The 18,656-nt window shown below is 45.1% G+C and overlaps 2 long non-coding RNA genes across 6 annotated transcripts in view; one reads left to right on the plus strand and one right to left on the minus strand.

Annotated features, from left to right (window-relative positions):
- Nucleotides 1-5,079, plus strand: part of LOC116090898 — a 5,664-nt gene extending 585 nt beyond the window's left edge. Inside the window, exons 2-4 of one of the 2 annotated variants that reach the window (XR_004118847.1) lie at nt 901-960; nt 2,207-2,271; nt 4,308-5,079. This is a non-coding gene — a long non-coding RNA (uncharacterized LOC116090898). Of the gene's footprint in view, nt 1-900; nt 961-2,206; nt 2,312-4,307 lie in introns of those variants that run through there. The other variant, XR_004118846.1, reaches the window with a different exon arrangement.
- LOC116090897 overlaps nt 1-18,656 on the minus strand; it is a 170,691-nt gene that overhangs the window by 77,405 nt on the left and 74,630 nt on the right. The gene's annotated exons all lie outside the window — the stretch shown is intronic.

The following is an 18,656-nucleotide window of genomic DNA, read 5'->3' on the forward strand; positions in this document are numbered from 1 at the left end:
AAAAAAAAAGACACGAAATCACTGCTGGGTCCCCTACTGGACAGCTGAAGAGGGATGAGGTTTGGTGCATTTCCAAAAGTCCAGGCTTGACTGCATCGTATCCTACTTCATGTGTGTTCCTGAGTGTGTGAGGTACCAGTCAGTGGATCACTCCCTTGTTACCATACCCATATCTTCCTCATTGTGTCAAGGTCAGGGGTTAAGCCTTGTAGGCCCCTAGCTCACAGTAGGTACCCAGGTAGCCTAGGTTTCTGGGAAAACATGAGCCAACTCCACTGAGGAACAGTTATGCACTGAATGTCCAGCACCTTGAAAAATACCATGGTGGTTACAAAAAGAAAATGACAGAGGGCCACCACAGGGAACTCCACCATATTCCTGAAGTGAAGCAGGTGAGTCACATTGGAGCACTGACCTCAAGCCCAGACCTTTCTTCAACCATCCTGATGGTAGGTAGCAGGGGCCCCAGAAGGAGTCAAGTGTGCACGTCGGAGCCAGTGTGACTCCTGGACATAGTGAACCATCAGGGTCTTCATGGTCTCCCATGTAGGAAGGTGCTGGTGATGTTTAGAAAGCTGGGTCTTGCCTATGTGCTCCCACTGGCTGGGAGAGCTTCTTGAAGGAGAAGAGATGCCAAGGCTGGGTGGAAATGAACAGCAGGCACATGGGGCAGGGTTCACTGTGCCCTACTTGGACTGGGGCACATGACTAGTTTTCTCTGAGCCAGCACATTTTCCGTTCTAAAAATAGCTCACAATGACCCAAGACACCTTCCCTTCCCGATAGGACCCGTATTTCTGTGTTGTTGTTGTTATTGTTTTCTCAGTATGTTTGTGACTTCTGAAAGCAATGTGCAGTGAAACCATTATGTTGTCAGTGCCTTATCTCACTATCCCCCAGATACAAGACCTTGAAGACCAATTTTTGACCCTTCATGGCGGGACGAGCCAGCCCTGGGAGGTAAGGGGAGCTCTCCCTCTGCCAACCCTCTTTAGTCAGCCTGCCTTCTCCCTCGATCACAAGAAGCAAGGGGTGCTGTTCAAGTAGAAAGGAGGGGCAGACAGCACCCCCTATCCTCAGCGCCATGTTTACAGCAGGGCACCACCCATGAACCCCCGAGGCTGTCGGCCTCTGCCAAGGCCTGACCTAGCCACAGCTGGAGGAGCCTTTAATTGGACGTTGGATTTCTGTCTGCCCTGGGAACCTTCCCACATCGATTTTGGGATATTTCTGGGAAGTTTAGGATACAAGCTTTTTAAAGAGGAGGTACCCACCGCTAGTCAGGTGACTCCTAGGAGCGGAGTGGCCCTTTGCAAGCATGGGGCTATTTTTACATATCTGAGTGAAGGCCTATTAATTGCTGCACAAGCACTTCTAGGGAAGTTCATGTTTCCCGGAGGCCAACTGTTAACTCAAACAGCGCCAAGGCTCCTCAACAGGGCACTGGGAGTGGGGGTGGGGAAGCTTCGTGACTTGCTAAGGAGAAACTGCAAATCCACTTACTTTTCCTAAAGGGTTAATGGCTGCAGACAAGACAGTCATATTAAGTTATACATGGCAAAGGTGAGCAGTGTGAGCAATGCAGACAAGTAAAAGAAAAAAAAAAATAGAAAGGGGAAGATAGGAAAAAAAACCGCAAGCGTATACACCCTCCCCCACGTCTCCCAGCCCACCCCCACCCTCCCGCAGAACATTATATGTACAGGCCACAGATTGGAGCGAAGTTAAATTTGGCTCACAGGAATACAGGAAAGAAAGAAAACAGATCAAGTTACACGGAATCCTATTCAGATTTGGGCTTGGGCCTCAGCACACAATGCCTCGCTAAAGAGAACAAGGCCACGGTGTGTTGTGGAAAGCTCACGCCCACGAGCTTTCCTTTCCCTGTAGTCATCTGCTGGCCCGGCCCTGGGCTGCAGGCTAATTCCCTGCTCTGCAGGTGGAGACGGATAAAACAAACCAAAATGGTGTAATGGACTGCAGGAAACCCTTCTTTCAGAACTTGATCAGCCTCCAGAAAGGAAACATGCATGGGCTTTTCTCCCGACAGCAATCTGTTTTCTTAGGGTGCAGCGAGAGGCCTGGTGGCCAGGGTAAATAAAGCAGCCAGTGGCAGGGCTTTTGGCAGGCTGGGTTGCCCAGGAAATTTGAAAAGACCGCTTCCTACACTCTGATTCCAATCAAAAGCGAGCTGTCAATCTTGCAGGATGGAGGTCCTTGAAAAGCACCAGCCAGGAAAGGGATGCTTCGAGGCGGAAACCCAAGTCACAGGTGTGTGCCTGGAACCCTCCCCGGCTCCCTCCGGCTGGTTCACCTGGCTAGAACCCAGTCTCAGAAGCCGGATTCCCTAAGTTCTCCGACCGGAGCCAAACAGGACTTCTGGATCGAAATTCCAGGTGGATTTTGGCTTCTCCTTTGAGCAGCTGGGCAGGCTGTCAGGGAAAATAGAATTGTCTAAGTGACACCCCGCATGTAAAGCCAGCCATGAGATAGTCAGGTATGTCTTAAACACTAGAGATTAGACTTGAGCCGACAGAGAGGGATCTCCTCTCTACAACACAGAGAGGAAAGAGTCCTCCACCCTACCCCCGCCCCTGTGCTGCCCAGGGAAAGTGTCACAATGATCTAAGAATAATACCCCATGTTGCTGTGGTGTGGGGGTCTTTTCAAAGCTATTCTGTCCTACACTATTTGAGTTTCTCCTGACCCTAGGTGGGCTGGGCAGGGAGAACATAGACCTCCTTGTACAGTGGAGGAAGAAGATGCCTAGCAGGGCTTCTCTTTGCCTCAGAGAATATGGTCTAGCATCTGAACAGACATACGCCAGGTCAGGCTGGGTGGCGCAGGGTCCTCATACCTGTGTGTACCTGACAGCCACCAGCCATCATCATCGGGTGCCACCTACTCTCCTTAAGAATGTTGCCCTAGGGGCTAGAGGAATGACTTAGCAGTTAAGAACACTGGCTGCTCCAGAGGACTCAGGTTCAATTCCCAGCATCCACATGGTTCCCCATAACCTTTGGAAATTCCAGTTCCAGAGGAGCCAATGGCATTTTCTGGCCTCTGCAGGCACCAGAGTTGCATGCGGTACACAGACATACACACAGGCAAAATACCCACACACATAAAAGAATTTAAATTAAAAACACAGTAAAGACTTCTCACCTGGAGCTCAGCACTGGAGTGGGCATCTAGGGTCCTTAGTTCTCACTGGGCTCTGCCGAGATGTGAGCCCAGCCAGCCTTTGCAATGTTAGGACAGTGCTCAGAGCATACCCAAGGCTGATTCAGTGACAGACTCCATGCATTTTGTCCCTTTTGCCTGTGATTCTGTAGATCCTCAAACCCATGTGGAAAAAAGAAAAGTCATTGTGGGAACTGTGTTCCCTGGTATTCTGCTTTGCCTTCTGTTGCCCTGATAAAACAGCTTGGAGAGGAAAGGGTTTGTTTGGCTTATAGATTCTAGTCCACCATCAAGGAAGCATACTCAGGGAATGCTACTTACTGGCTTGCTCAGATACCATGAATAGCCCAGGACCATTGACTTAGTCATTGTACTGCCCACAGTGGGCTGGGCCCTCTGTAGCATTAATTATCAATCAAGAAAGTTCTCCACAGGCCAATCTGTTGATGGAGGCAGTCCCTCTACTGATGTCCCCTTTCCCCAGATATGTCTAGTTTGTGTCATGTTGACAAAAACTATGACATCTACCAGAGCCATCCATTCAAGTCCAACCTCTGGTATCTCAGAACGCACCGTTACCTGGGAATCGGGATGCTATGCATATAATTACTTAAGATGAGGTCACTACAGTGGGCTGGAATCCAAAACTCAGGACAGTTCTTATTCCAAGGGGAAACATGGACACCAAGGCATATACTGGGGTGCGTGCTGTATAACAGTGAAGATGCAGATCGATCGGATGGTGCTGCTGTGAGCCAGGAAGGCTAACGGTTGCCCCAAACATTAGCAGTACGAGCGAATTCATGTTCACTCCCTCAGAAGGGGGGCGGGGACGGTCAATGCCAATCTTGGACTTCGTCCTGTGAGTCCTGGTATGTGGCTCTCTACATGTCAAGCCTCTGTACATCAACATGCTAAGAGGCTATGCTGGAAAGGACTTCAGCCTGTGGTAAATGCTCCTCCAAAGCCAGCATCCAGGCCCTGCCAAGCTCTGAAGACATTTTCTCTGTTGTCTGAAAGAAGAGCGAGCCTGCGTCACTATGAAGGGCCTCTCTGCTCCTTCGGGAGAGAAGGAGAGAAAGTGTGGTCTTTCGCTTTTACGTTTTGTCTCTGTTTCTCAACAGAATTCCTCTGAAGCATCTCAGAAGTGAGAGCAACCCGCACTTCCTCTTTCAGACAGCGACGGGCTCCCACGTGAACTATGGTGGAGAGGAATACCTTTGTCCTCAGCAACTGAAGACCTGGCCTCTTGATAACTTCCCCTTTATCCTAGTGGCGTTTCTAGAGAAACCTGATAACTTCTTCACGTGACTACTGGAGAAGCCACAGTCTGCTTGAAGCAGAAGCTCCCCTAGGCAGGAGAATGAAGCTACAGGACGCAGCCATAGGCAGGCTCCTGTAGGCCAGGGGGCGGGGCAAACCCTGGCAATATTCACACTCATAATAGGAAGCCCCTCCCACTTGGTGGGAATGCTTCCCCACGCACCCACACCAGCACCCTGTGCAGTGTTGATCAGGCCTCAACCTCCCAGGGTAGCGAGGGACTCCATGTCTGTTTTTCAAAGCCCATGATAGCATCCTCTTGGCTCTGGGAAATCTTTACAGTATGCTGTCTGCCTTAGAACTCTGCAGCATTTCCCGTGAGTGGAGCTGTGCACAGGAGGTCCTGGGTCTTCACTCGGGGGGGGGGGGGGACCATCAGTGAGATGCGCTCACACACCTGACCTGGAATGCCAGTCTTTCTCCTTTTGCCGTACCCCAAATCTACCTCTTGCTCTGTAGCCCCCTCCTAAACACGTCTTTTTTCCTTACCTTCACCCCTAAGTCTTTATTATTTGTATACTCCAGAGCTATTTTCCCTCACTAAGCATTACTTAATATATTAATTTAGGAAATATTTTTTCTTCTATGGAGACACTTGCCCGTCCATGCTTATGGCTGCTATATTCATAGCAGCAAAGGGATGGACCAGCCTAGACATCCATCAGTGGGTGAATAGGTCCTTTAAATGTGGTACTTACACAGTAGGATAATACTCAGCAGTGAAGAAAAAAGTTAAATCTACAAGAAAATGGATGGATCTTAAAAGTATAACACGGGGCTAGAAAGATGACTCAGCGGTTAAGAGTGCCGACTGTTCTTCTGAAGGTCATGAGTTCAAATCCCAGCAACCACATGATGGCTCACAACGATCCGTAATGAAATCTGGTGCCCTCTTCTCGAGTGTCTGAAGACAGCTACAGTGTACTTACATATAATAAATAAATAAATCTTAAAAAAAAAAAGGATAACACCAAGTAAGGTGGCCCAAAGTCAGAAAGACAAAAAACACATATTCTCCCTTGTATGTGGATCCTAGTCTACACTGCATACGTGTATAAAAGTGTGCATAGTGTAAAAGTCTAGGAGACCAAGAGAAGGTAGTACTAGCTGATAGGGAAGGATAGGGGATGCTGGATATGTTTTTTTTTAAATCAATTTTACACAAGCTAAAGTGATCTGAGAGGAGAGGCCTCAATTGGGAAAACACCTCCATCAGATCAGCCTGTCAGCAAACCTGTGGGGCATTTTCTTGATGGATGATTGATGTAAGAGATCCAGTGCCCTGTGAGTGGTGCCATTCCTGGGGAGGCAGCCCTGGGTTTTAAAAGAAAACAAACTGAGCAAGCTATGAGAAACAAAGCAGTAAGCGGCGCTCCTCTGTGTTGTCTGCCTCAGCCCCTGCCTTCAGGTTCCTGCCTTGAGTTCCTGCCCTGACTTCCCTGTGACAGAGTGTGGCCTGAGAGCTGTAAACCAAAATAAACCCTTTCCTCCCCATGTTGGTTTTGGTTGTGGTGTTTTATGACAATAATACAAACCTTAAGTAAGACAGGGAGCCTCGGGGCAAAAGGAAACATGGGACATGAAAGGAGGAAAATATCTGGGGAAGAGCTGTTGGAGGGAGAGGCATAGATGAAGAATGAAAAAGATGAGGGCAGGTAAGCATAGAAACACAGTTTGTGATGGTGTCCTGATGGTATCCAACAGGCATGGCTAATATGTGTATACATACATATTATACGTACGGAGAGAGAAAGAAAGAGTATGAATTATGCTTCTGCCTTTCCCTCTCCTCTGTGGTTAGTGACAGGCATGTAGGAGATCCTTGAGAAGTATTTGCTGAGGGGCGATGTCACCTGAACCTCTTGTGTTCACGCTCTCTTGTCTTCTGTCTTGACTCTTGTCATCTCTACTTTAACCACTTGGTCAGCCCATGTACAGGTGTTACTATCTCTTAACTTAGTCCCAATCTGGACACCTAATCTCCTGATTACCAAAGCACTTTCAGATGTGTGTGTGTGTGTAGAGAGAGAGAGAGACTGTAATGTATAATTGTGCTATATGCACAAGTGTGTGTGATTGTGCATGCACTGACACATGCGTGTGGAGGCCCGAGGAGGACATCAGGGGTCCTGTCCTGTTAACATGCCCTCTTAGTCCCTTAATTCATGGTTTCTCATATATCATTTGGAGTTGGGAGATTATTTTGAATGTATTGGGTCCATATTTTCTTTTTCTGTTTGTTTTTGTTTTGGTTTTTTGTTTGTTTGTTTGTTTGGCTTTTTTGAGGCAGGATTTCTCTGTGCATTTCTGGCTGTTCTGGAACTCAGAGAGCTGCCTGCCTCTGTCTCCTAAATGCTGGGATTAAAGGCAGTGATCTTAGTCATTTTTTACCATTTCTTTGATAAGAGGTCCCATGACTCCTCAGGCTCTCACAGCTGGTCAAGAGGCAGAAGGAGGCCTGGAAGACAGATTTTCTGGTCTATCATATAGATGAATATGTCACCTATATGGAGTGTGTATTCCGGGTACACAGTTGTTCTGGAAGGTTCCTTCTTGGTTTCTGAACAGTCCAGTTTAACATCCACATGCTTTTAAGAGAGTCCCGGCATCTGCATTCAGCCTGCAGAGATACACAGGAATACATACTGCTTCCAGTGCTATCTCACAAATCCACATCTCAACCCACCATGGTGACTTCCACGTAGAGTGCTGTGCAAACCTCAGAGGCAGATCTGTTTCCAACCCCGAAGAAGCTTAAAGCGAAGCAGTCTTCCTGGCACAGAAGCCAGCCTCCTTGTTCTCAAGTTTAACACATGTTTTACATCAAGAGGAGGGCTGTGGTCGGGGTAGGGAAGCTGAAGGGAGATTCAAAGGTTCTTCGGTTCTCATAGGTCTCAGCCTCTTCAAAGCTTCATCCCACTCAAGAGGGCTTCTGCCCACACTTGGGTGCTGTGGTACATGCATGAGGACTCGTCTGTGAGCCAGAGAGCAAAGAGCAGGCACAGGCAGCAATCTCCCTGCAGATGTTTTCCCTGAAGAACGGACATTTCCCTTCGGAGTTTACTGAGCTCCCTAAGCCATAGCCATGTGGAACAGTGGGGACAGTGCAAATGAGCTCAAGCTAACGGATTGGGCAGTTTCTACTAGGGATCTTGACAGGGGTCAAGGTCGACAGGTGATGGAGACGTCTGTGAACTGGAGGGTCGTATATACACCATTACCAGGCTTCAGAACAATGCAAGAGAAGACAGCTGGAAAGTGACAAGATATTAGGCATTTGTATGATGCTGCTTCTGAACTAAAGGAACAGAGGGGGGGAGAGAGGAGGGGAGAAGAAAGACAGAGAACAGGAGAAAGAGTGGAGAGAAATTACCTTTATTTACCTTCTTACCTAACTAAACTTCTTATTTTCGAAGTTTTTATTTTCCAGAAAAGTTGACAATTAGTGCAGGGACTCCCCCTATACCGGTTCCCTGACTAGGTCTACTTGTCACCATTAATCACAACGTAGTAAATCAACTGAGCTCTACAGTTTATCAAATTTCCACAGTATTTCACCTGAATACTTGGCACAGAATCTGCATTTAGTTATCATATCGGACCAATTCCATGACAATTTCTCAGACATATTTTTGACACCTGCGGCCATTTTGAGAACTATTAGGTGGAATTTCTGTTGGTTTGGGTTCTCTGCTGTTGTAGTTTTGTTTTTTATCACAATTGGGTGATAAAACCTCAGAAGTGCCATCTTCACACACACAGGAGTACCTGTTATCTGACATCTGGCTTGACCGTCTGAGTAGGATGGTGTTTGTGGTGCCTCTCCACTACGAGACTCCTTCCACTCTTTGGAAGGAAGTCACCTTGCCCAGCCATACTTGAAGAGTGGAGAGTTGTATTCCACTTATGAGGGTGGACTGTCTGTACATTATTTGACATTCTGTTGCACCCTGGAGACTTTTCTATTTTCCTCCATTCATGTCTAGCTATCTAGCTCAGTGTGAAACCAGGCATGCTAATTTTGAACCTGAGTTACTTAGACTATATGCCACATTACTGCTCAAATTACTTGGGCTTTGAGAAACTCAGACAGCTGTTGTTCGCCTGCCATGTGGTGTTGCTTGTTTTTCTAATACTCTCTTCCTGGCACACTCAAGTGTACCACTCTCGACTTGTTTACCCTCTGCCTGACCTTGGGTTAGCCATGGGCTATGAAGAGATTGTTGGGGGCCGTATGGATTGTAAATTAAGGGGCTGGAAGGATGGCTCAGTTGTTAAGAACACTGGTTACTCTTGCAGAGGACTCAGGTTTAATTCTTTTTTTTTTCTTTCATAATTTATTTATTTATTCACATTCCATTCCATTCACAGTCCATCCCTCCTACCTCTTTCTCAGTCTTGCCCTTACAAATCCCTCCTCTTACTACCCCCTCCACTTCTCCTCAAAGAACAGGAAGCCCACTTGAGTACCACCCCACCCTGGGATATCTAGTTCCCACAGGACCAAGCATCTCCTCTTCCATTGTGGCCCAACCAGACAGTCCAGGTAGAGGAAGGAGATCCAATGGCAGGCAACAGAGTCAGAGGCCACTCCAATTGTTAGGGAGCCCATATAAAGACCAAGTTCACATCTGCTACAAATGTGTGTGTGTGCGTGTGTGTGTGTGTGTATGTGTGCTAGATCCAGCTCCTGCATGCTCTTTGGTTGGTGGTTCAGTCTTTGTGAGCCCACATGGGCCCAGGTTAGTTAACTTTGTAGGTCTTCTCGTGGTGTCCTTGACCCCTCCAGCTCCTTCAATTCTAACCCCCACTTTTCTATAAAACCACCCGAGCTCTGCCTGATGTTTGGCTATGGATCTCTGCATTTTTTTCCCCTTCACTTCTGGATGAAGCCTCTCAGGAGACAGTTAAGCTAGGTTCCTGTCTTCAAATTCTATCAGAGAATTCCTATAGCTGATAAACACCTTTAGCAAAGTGGCTGGATACAAAAATCAACTGAAAAAAAATCAGTAGCCCTCCTTTACACAGACGATATGAGGGCTGAGAAAGAAATTAAGGAAACAACACTCTTTTTAATAGCCACAAATAATATAAAATATCTTGGTGTAACTCTAACCAATCAAGTGAAAGACCTGTATGACAAGAACTTCAAGCTCCAAAGAAAGAAATTGAGGAAGATATCAGAAGATGGAAAGATCTCCCATGCTCATGGATTGGCAGGATTAATATAGTTAAAAATGGCCATCTTGCCAAAAGCAATCTACAGATTCAATGCAATTCCCATCCAAATTCCAATACCATTCTTTATAGGCCTTGAAAAAGCAATTCTCAACTTCATATGGAAAAACAAAAATCCCAGGATAACTAAAACAATCCTGTACAATAAAAGAACTTCTGAAGGTATAGCCATCCCTGATCTCAGCTGTGCTACAGAGCAATAGTGATAAAAACCACAGGGTATTGGTATAGAATCAGACCAGTTGATTAATGGAATAGAATTGAAGAGAGAGAAATAAACCCACACATCTATGGACACTTGATATTTGACAAAGAAGCCAAAACCATACAATGGAAAAATGAAAACATCTTTAACAATGGTGCTGGTCTAACTGGATGTCTGCATGTAGAAAAACAAAAATAGATCCACATCTATCACCCTGCACAAAACTCAACTCCAAGAGGATCAAAGACCTCAACATAAAACCAGATGAACTAAATAGAAAGTGGGGAACTGCCTTGAACTCATTGGCACAGTTGACAAATTCCTGAACAGAACACCAAGAGCTCAGGCACTAAGATCTACAATTAATAAATGAGACCTCATGAAACTGAAAAGCCTTTTGCAAGGCCAAGGATACCATCAACAGCACAAGACTGCAGCCTACAGAATAGGAAAATATCTTCACCAACCCTGCATCTGACAGAGGACTAAAACCCAAAATATATAAAGAACTCAAGAAATTAGACAACAAACCAAAGAACCCAATTTTAAAAATGGGGTACAGAACTAAACAGAGAATTCTTTTTTTTTTTGGTTTTTTTGAGACAGGGTTTCTCTGTATAGCCCTGGCTGTCCTGGAGCTAGACCAGGCTGGCCTCGAACTCAGAAATCCACCTGCCTCTGCCTCCCAAGTGCTGGGATTAAAGGCGTGCGCCACAACGCCCGGCTTGAGAATTCTTAACAGAGGAATCTCGAATGGCCAAGAAGCACTTAAAGAAATGTTCAGATTCAATTCTTAGCACCCACACTGCAACTTACGGTCAACTGTAACTACAGTTCCTGTGGACCTGATGCCCTCTTCTGGACTCCAAGAGTACTGCATGCATGTGGTGCACAGAAGTACATGCAGGTAAATAAATCACCCCTACACATACAATAAAAACTAAAATGGGGACAGGTAGATGGCTCAACGGTTAAGAGCACTGACTCTTCCAGAGGTTCTGAGTTCAGTTCTCAGCAACTACATGGTGGCTCACAACCATCTGTAATGTGATCTATAATGGATCTGATGCCCTCTTCTGGTGTGTCTGAAGACAGCTACAGTTTATTCATATAAATAAAATAAATAAAAATTTTTTAAAAAACTAAAATGAACAAACAAAAAATCTGGAATAAAGGTGTGCTTTTTGTTATTAAAATAAGATTTTTCATCCCACCTTAGCTGACAGAATAGGAAAATATATGTGTCTACACAAACTATCTGATTATTTTGTGTGTACCCATCTGTCCCTGTAGTAAGCTAAAGTTGATTCCATACCTGCCTCTCTAACACTAAGCCATCATCAGGTGAACAATCCCAGCCTTCTCCTTGTCTGTAATTCTCACTCTGTTAGAAACCTGACTCTCTCCCTCCATGTCCAGTTACTTCACTGTTAGAATACGTAAGCCATAGTTTTAGAGCGTACACTCTTAAAGAAAGCAATTATTTTTTCAAATGTATTTTAAAGATGTTATGTGTATGGGTGAATAACACCTCTGAAAGTCATGTTGGAGTTTGATCACTGTTGTGCAGGCTGAGGAAGGTGGAGGGTCCATGTAACTGCCTTTGAGAGAAGGTCAGGATGAGGAAAGGTCACCAAAGAATTCGTCACTGAATACTGCTTGGCTTCATGACAGAGATCAGAAAACACACCCGTAAACACACACACACACACACACACACACACACACACACACACACACACATGCATTCGCGCACTCCATATCTCTCACTATGTGTTCATCTACATCAGTTTGGGACCCTGCCAACAAGAAAGCTATCACTTGACACTGAACTATTACTAGAAGCCATAATAAATGGCCCATGTTATAAGCAACTGGCCCCAGGGAACATGCCAGTGTCTGGAAAGCCTATGTAGTTAGCATGGTTGTAGACCTTAGACAACCGTTTCTCTGTGTATGATGGCTGATGATCTTCACTGGAAACTTGGTGGGGCTTAGCATTACCATAGAAGCAGTCCCCTTGGCATGTTTGTTGGGGATTCTCTAGATTGAGTTGTGGGCTGGAGAGATGGCTCAGTGTTCTTACAGAGGACCGGGGTTCAATTCCTAGCATCCTCCTGGTAGCTTACAATCAGGGCAACCAATGCTCCCTTCTGACCTCAGTGGGCACCAAGCATGTACAGGGTGCACAGACAAACAAAATATTCATACACATAAAAATGAAATGAATCTAACAACAACAAGAAGGAATTTATCTTGACTGAGATGAGCTGAGAAAAGTCTTCCTAAATGTGGGTGGGGCCAATCCCTGGGCTGAAATCCTGGACAGCCTACAAAGGACAAAGCGAGCTGAGCCCCAGTAAGACACAAGTACTCTATGCCTGAGTGCTGACCTACTGTGGCTAGCTACCCTACCTGCATCCCTACCACTAGGCCTTCACTGTTGTGATGTACTTGGAACCTTTCTTAAATTGGGCACTAGGATAAACCTCTCTTCCCTTCCCTTACTTCTTCTAACAGTAATGAGAAAAGCCAGTCACATCTGGTGCCAGGCTGGACAGCAGGTGTCCAGGCTGGTCCTGTCTCCCCCACACATGCAGAGTCATGTATCTAGATTGCTCAGGGTTAGGGGCCAGTGATAGCCCAGCTTACTCTGGGGTAGGATTTCTAAGCTCACATGCTTCGTGCCATCCTTCCACCCCTCCACTCTCGGTTCCCCCAGCTGAATCCTCACGCCACTCAACAATGTCTGCCACTCAGCTGCTGAGTCCCTGCCAAGGCTTGAGGGGTGCCACTCCTCAACATACTAAAGGGGAATCCCAACCAACATGTATATATCCACAGAGGTTCTTCTGTCAGGGAAGCCCACAAGAGAAGTAACTATTCCATTAACAATTTCATTTTTGTTGGAGTCGATCCATGTCTCTATATTGTCATAGAAATCCAATAGGAAACTTCCATTTTAAAAGAGAGGAGATGTATAATTAAAAAGAAATAAAGGCAGCTCAGCGGAGGCTGAACTTAGAGACTGGGAGACCCAGGTAGACCAAGAGACTTGAACTACCAAGGAGTAAACACCACCACACAGAAAATGTGCCCCAGAGAGATGATCCTGGCTGCCATGTGTGAGAAGAGACTGGGCATTCCTGTCTAAAGAGAAAGACAGAGAGTTGGGGACCTATGGGCCACCACGGAGGGTCTTGACCATGCAAGGCTGCATATGTGGGTGTCAGCTGGTAGGAGCCCTGATCTGGAGAACTGTTGCTTAAAGTGTTAGAAGCAAGAAGTGGGTCCCCAGGGTAGGAGAGTCCTGTCTACTTTGGGTCCCTTCAGGTCTGCAGCTCTAGGAAGAAGTGACTCTCTGCAATGTTGTCACCTCAGGTGTAATGTCCAGCAATCAGAGGAGGAGAGAACTTTTAACTTTTTCTTGGAGGTTAGGCCCTCAGTCAATCAGAATACTCAGTTGGGGTCCGGATCAGCTTTTTCTTGGGCGCGTTTCTTCTGATCGCAAACATGATGGATGTTTATTGCATGAATTTTGGAAGCAGAGAAAAGCAAATGAGAAATTAAAATGGACCCGTGTCATCCTTCCACCTAGCTAGACTCATTTATCAGTCAGACATTTTTATTTCCTGGCCTTTGGAAAATTATAGACTGTAAAAAAGAGAAGGGAGAAAGCATTTGTATATTGGGAGTCAGGGCAGGGTGAGGTTCGAGCCGCCACCCACACAGACTGAGAGCACACTGAACAGATGGAAAGCAATCCTGCCACGGGAATACTCCACGACTCAGAGGAGAAACTGAGGTCGGAAGATGGCTGTGGAGAGGTCAGAAACAGGGGTGAGGTGCGCAGAGCTTTACAACCAAACAGGAGTAGCAAGTAGCTTGAGCTTCCAGCCTCCAGGAACTGCACACAAAGCTCTCGGATGAGTGAGCATTTCCATCCCCCTTTCCAAGTTCAACACCATGGTGACAGTTTCTGGCTCTGGGTGGACACTCTTTTGCTGATCTGAGCTATCACCATCACAGCTGAATTCATGTTTCTGGAGAAGGGACACTAAGAGGCAGCGTCCTTGTCACAGCTTTACTGGCAGGGTTGAGAGTAGGAAACGTGGTCCCCAGTAACCACCTTTCTGTCATTTTATTTTCTCCGTGTGTGTACATTCATATATGTGACTGTGGGGGCACGCTCATAGTATAATGTATCTATGGAGATCAGGAGATAACTTCAGGTACTGGTCCTTGCAAGTCCAAGGTCAACCTCAGGTGCCAGTCCTCACCTTCCACATTGTTGCTTTTGTCATTTTGCTTGATTTCCTTTATTCATTGTACATTTCTATTTCCAAAAAAAATACCTACATCCACCTCTGACCAACCCAGCCTTGGCCAGCACACACCTTCACTTACCTTACTAAGGTCACACCCACGAATGCCCAGCTGTCTAGGTGGGCATGTTGGAGCACAAACATTTACCAGACTGGTTTGGGTCCCTGCATTATCTTTCATTTGACAAAATGTTTATGTAGATATTCTTTCATTGTTAGTAAAAATGGTTTACATGTCTGTAGTGTTTTCTAGGAAGAACTGCCTAAGAATTTTATATACAATAGTTAAGATCCTAACACTTGTACTGAACAGATGAAGAAGATGGATCCCAGAGAGCTTAAGCAAGGTATAGGTTATACAGCTTGTGTGTGTTGGAGTTGGGACTGCAGCAGACTCAGTCCGTGTGGAAGCTGAAGCTGTAGCAATTCCTATGGACAAGGGCAGACCTGATGATGAAATCCAGATGAGCTGGCTTTAGAGTCTGCATATTTTCTACCTCTAGTCTATTTATTGGTAAAAAGCATTTGGATCTTCAAATCACTTTATTTGAAGAGCTCAAATGACAGAGAAAATATAATTCATATCCTCAGATGATCCGTTTCAATTGTCAAACTGGACACATTCTAGGTTTACTTGTGAAGAGAGTCTGTAAGGGATTGTTAGATCAGGTTGGCCCATGGATATGAGTGGGGGATTGTCTTGATTGTGAAATGAGGTGGGCAGCCCTTCCCTGAATGTGGGTAGCATTTTACCTGCTGGGAAGAGCACTGGACACAAGGGCCAGCAGAAAGGCCCAGTGTGCGTCTTCATTTCTCTTCGTTCTTGGGTGAAATGTGACTAGCTGTCTTGACTCCTTCCACCTAGACTCTCCATCGACAATAACATGGAATTGCAAAGAAATGCCTCCCTTCCCTAAATTGATTTTGGCCAGGATATTTAATCACAGAAACAGAAAACAAAACCAAACCAAACCATCTCAGCCAATAAAAGAGCATTTGAAGTAGACGAAGTAGACTGACTTTTTTTTTAAAGCTCTCTCCCTCCTCCTTTATCTGTGTGTGTGTGTGTGTGTGTGAGAGAGAGAGAGAGAGAGAGAGAGAGAGAGAGAGAGAGAGAGAGAGAGAGACAGAGACAGAGACAGAGAGAGACAGAGAGAGACAGAGACAGAGACAGAGACAGAGAGACAGAGACAGAGACAGAGAGACAGAGACAGAGACAGAGACAGAGAGAGAGAGAGAGAGAGAGAGAGATCTGACAGACAGACATGTGTGTGCCAGTGTCTAAGAAGGAGGTCAGAAGAAGCCATTGGATCTTATTGGAACTGGGGTTACAGGTGTTTGTGGAGCAGCACATGTAGATGCTGGAACCAAACCCAAGTTCCCTAGAAAAACAGCAGCCATTGCTCTCAACTGCTGAGTTGTCTCTCCAGCCCCACATCGCTATTTTCTTTCCTCCCTGAGACACAATGGACTTCAGAATCACTCCTTCCCTGACAGAAGGTGCAGCTGAGCTCAGAACACAATCTGCTGTTGGTTTTGTTCTCTGCATTCATAGCACAAGTGAGTCACTGGGATTCTGGGCAGCTCTTTCATCTCTTTTGACTTCTGATAGTTGCCATGGACAAGGACAGAGGCAAGGAAGGAGTCTTACTATCTAGAGATATTCTCATTTGCTGCCCACAGTGCCCAGGGCCCCACCAAGCACTCATCAGAGGGACTGTCTTGGGGAGACCCCAGTGTCCTAATACCAACACCCCACTTATCAGCAAGAATGAACTTTGCAGGTTTGGGTTGATCAAAAATGAACTTAACTTTCAAGGAGGGCTCCTGATGAGCAGGAGAACACCAGGGTCTCCAAGAAAAACAAAAACAAAAACAAAAACCAAGCCAGGCGGTGGCGCACGCCTTTAATCCTAGCACTTGGGAGGCAGAGGCAGGCGGATTTCTGAGTTCGAGGCCAGCCTGGTCTACAGAGTGAGTTCCAGGACAGCCAGAGCTACACAGAGAAACCCTGTCTCGAAAAAAACAAAAAAAACAAAAAAACAAACAAACAAAAAAAACCATACAAGACCAATCCAAAGTAATGGTATGTAAGACTTAAGTTATGGAAACTGTATTGTATATTTACACAAAGTACTAAAAACTTCTGAAGACCATCCTTCCACCACAAATTGCCTTTATATAGCCTTTGAGTGCCCAGGTGCCTTTAAACAGCTAGGAAGTGGCAGGCCTGGTTTTCTCTGTTTCTGGCTTCCTATAATAGTTGTCCTGAGAAATTCTAGCTATAACAGAAAAGGCTCTAAACAACCCTAGGCAGACAATGTTATTCAGCACATTTTTTTTTTCTTTTTCTTTTTCTTTGGTTTTTTGAGACAGGGTTTCTCTGTATAGCCCTGGCTGTCCTGGAACTGACTCTGCAGACCAGGCTGGCCTCGAACTCAGAAATCCACCTGCCTCTGCCTCCCAAGTGCTGGGATTAAAGGCATGCATCACCACTGCCCGGCTGAAAGATATTTTTGAAAACCTTACAGTGGGAACAGAAGAAGAAACAGATGATCCGTTTCAGTTGTAAACTGGACACATTCTAGGCTTACCTGGAGAAGAAGAAACTCTGGTGCTGGTGGGGTAGGATAGTTCCTGGTGCCAAATCCTCCCTAAGAGGTTTATAAACTCTGAACAAGATGTGAAAAAAAGAAAGTATATATCTGGAAGCGTTGGGAGCAACAGAGGCAGACAGAGAAGTTGGGATTGGCTTTTGGAAGGAGGAACTCCACTGGGTAAGACCAGGCCTATACTGCCTTCCCCAGGGCCATTCCAGAACATCGACAGAAAAGAGGTGACAGGGCACAGAACATGGACAACCACGGTGATTAGAAATGGTGGGGGTGGGCTTCTGGAAGTGCTTAAAAGTTTTAAATGTGAGTTGATATGTCATCTCTCACCTACCAATTAGGAGACAGAATTCAGAGTTTGAATCCTGCCAACTTTTCCAAAAGAACCTTTGAAACACCCTGGGCAAGTCATAAGATCCTAGGGCACATTATACTGAGGGCCAAGAGACCACCATGCCCCAGGAGAAACATTGAGCAAGGCTACATTAAAGACTGCAAAGCCAGACTTCTACATCTTCAAGGTGATATCCATAAATAACTACTTGATGATGTCAAAGAAAGACAGGATCCAGAATCTCTGCTTCTATCATCACAAGGAAGAGCATCAATAAGAAGTTTTAGGTGGTCAAGAAAAAGGTTTTAAAGTGATTTGTATTCAACGGGAAAACACAATGACACAAAAGCCAAAATATATCATATGTTGGAATAACTAGATAAGAGCTTTTGTTTTCCCTTGGTGCTTAGGTTTAATTCCAGGGCCTGGCACATGCTAAACTACTCTAGCACTGAGCTAATTGCTCAGCCCCATAAGAACATTTAAGTAGCAATTATATGTTTAAAGTGCATAAGTGAAAACATAGCCATAATGAGTAAACAAATGGAGAATTGGAGATAGCAATGGATATGTATGAATGTATATATTTATATATGTAATATATATACTTATATATACATTCATGCATATCCATTTATATAATATATACATATATACAATATATACACATTCATATATGCCCATTTATATAATATATGTACATATATGCTATATATTCATTTTAAGGTTATTATACAAAATAATGGGTTTCAGTGTAGCATCTTCACTCATATGCATTAAACTTTGCTCTCATTGCTCCCCTCCCCCACTGTTTGCTCCAGCACCTTCCCACCTCCAGCTGGGTCTTCTCCTTTCCACACACAGTCTCCTATCTGCTTTCTTATCACATGTGTTCCATTATCCTCTTTATTCCCCACTGTCTTAGCAATACATTTTTAAAAGAATCCAGTGGAAGTTCCAGAGCTGACAACAAAATATAAAATAACAGCAACATTTTAAATCTTCAAATGAAAATTAAGCAATACGTATTTAGAAGTAAAAATCCCAGACGATAAAATACAAATATAGCTAGTCTTTGTTGCTTTGTGGGTTCTTCTTTTTCCCACCCTTTATGTCACCCCACCCCCCAGTTTCACTCCCTAATACTAGATAGGAGAGAAACAAGGATAGAGGTGAGAGAGAAAATAGGAAAATCTATTAATCTAATTTCTTTCTTTTTGTTTCTTCTTTGACCATGACTACTAGAAACTACAACCAACCTCCCTAAATGACCAACAACAACCAACCTCACTTCTCGGGTCCTAGCATTTAGGGATCCTCTGAAAGGTTCCCAGAATTTCAAAAATACCACAATCACAGAAACTATCTGCAACTGGCAAAATCACATCTCTACTAGAGCATGAGGCAAAACATAGTCAACTGCTGTGGACAGTCTG

The sequence above is a fragment of the Mastomys coucha genome, unplaced genomic scaffold, assembly GCF_008632895.1.
Source record: "Mastomys coucha isolate ucsf_1 unplaced genomic scaffold, UCSF_Mcou_1 pScaffold15, whole genome shotgun sequence".
In the NCBI taxonomy this organism is placed as follows: domain Eukaryota; kingdom Metazoa; phylum Chordata; class Mammalia; order Rodentia; family Muridae; genus Mastomys; species Mastomys coucha.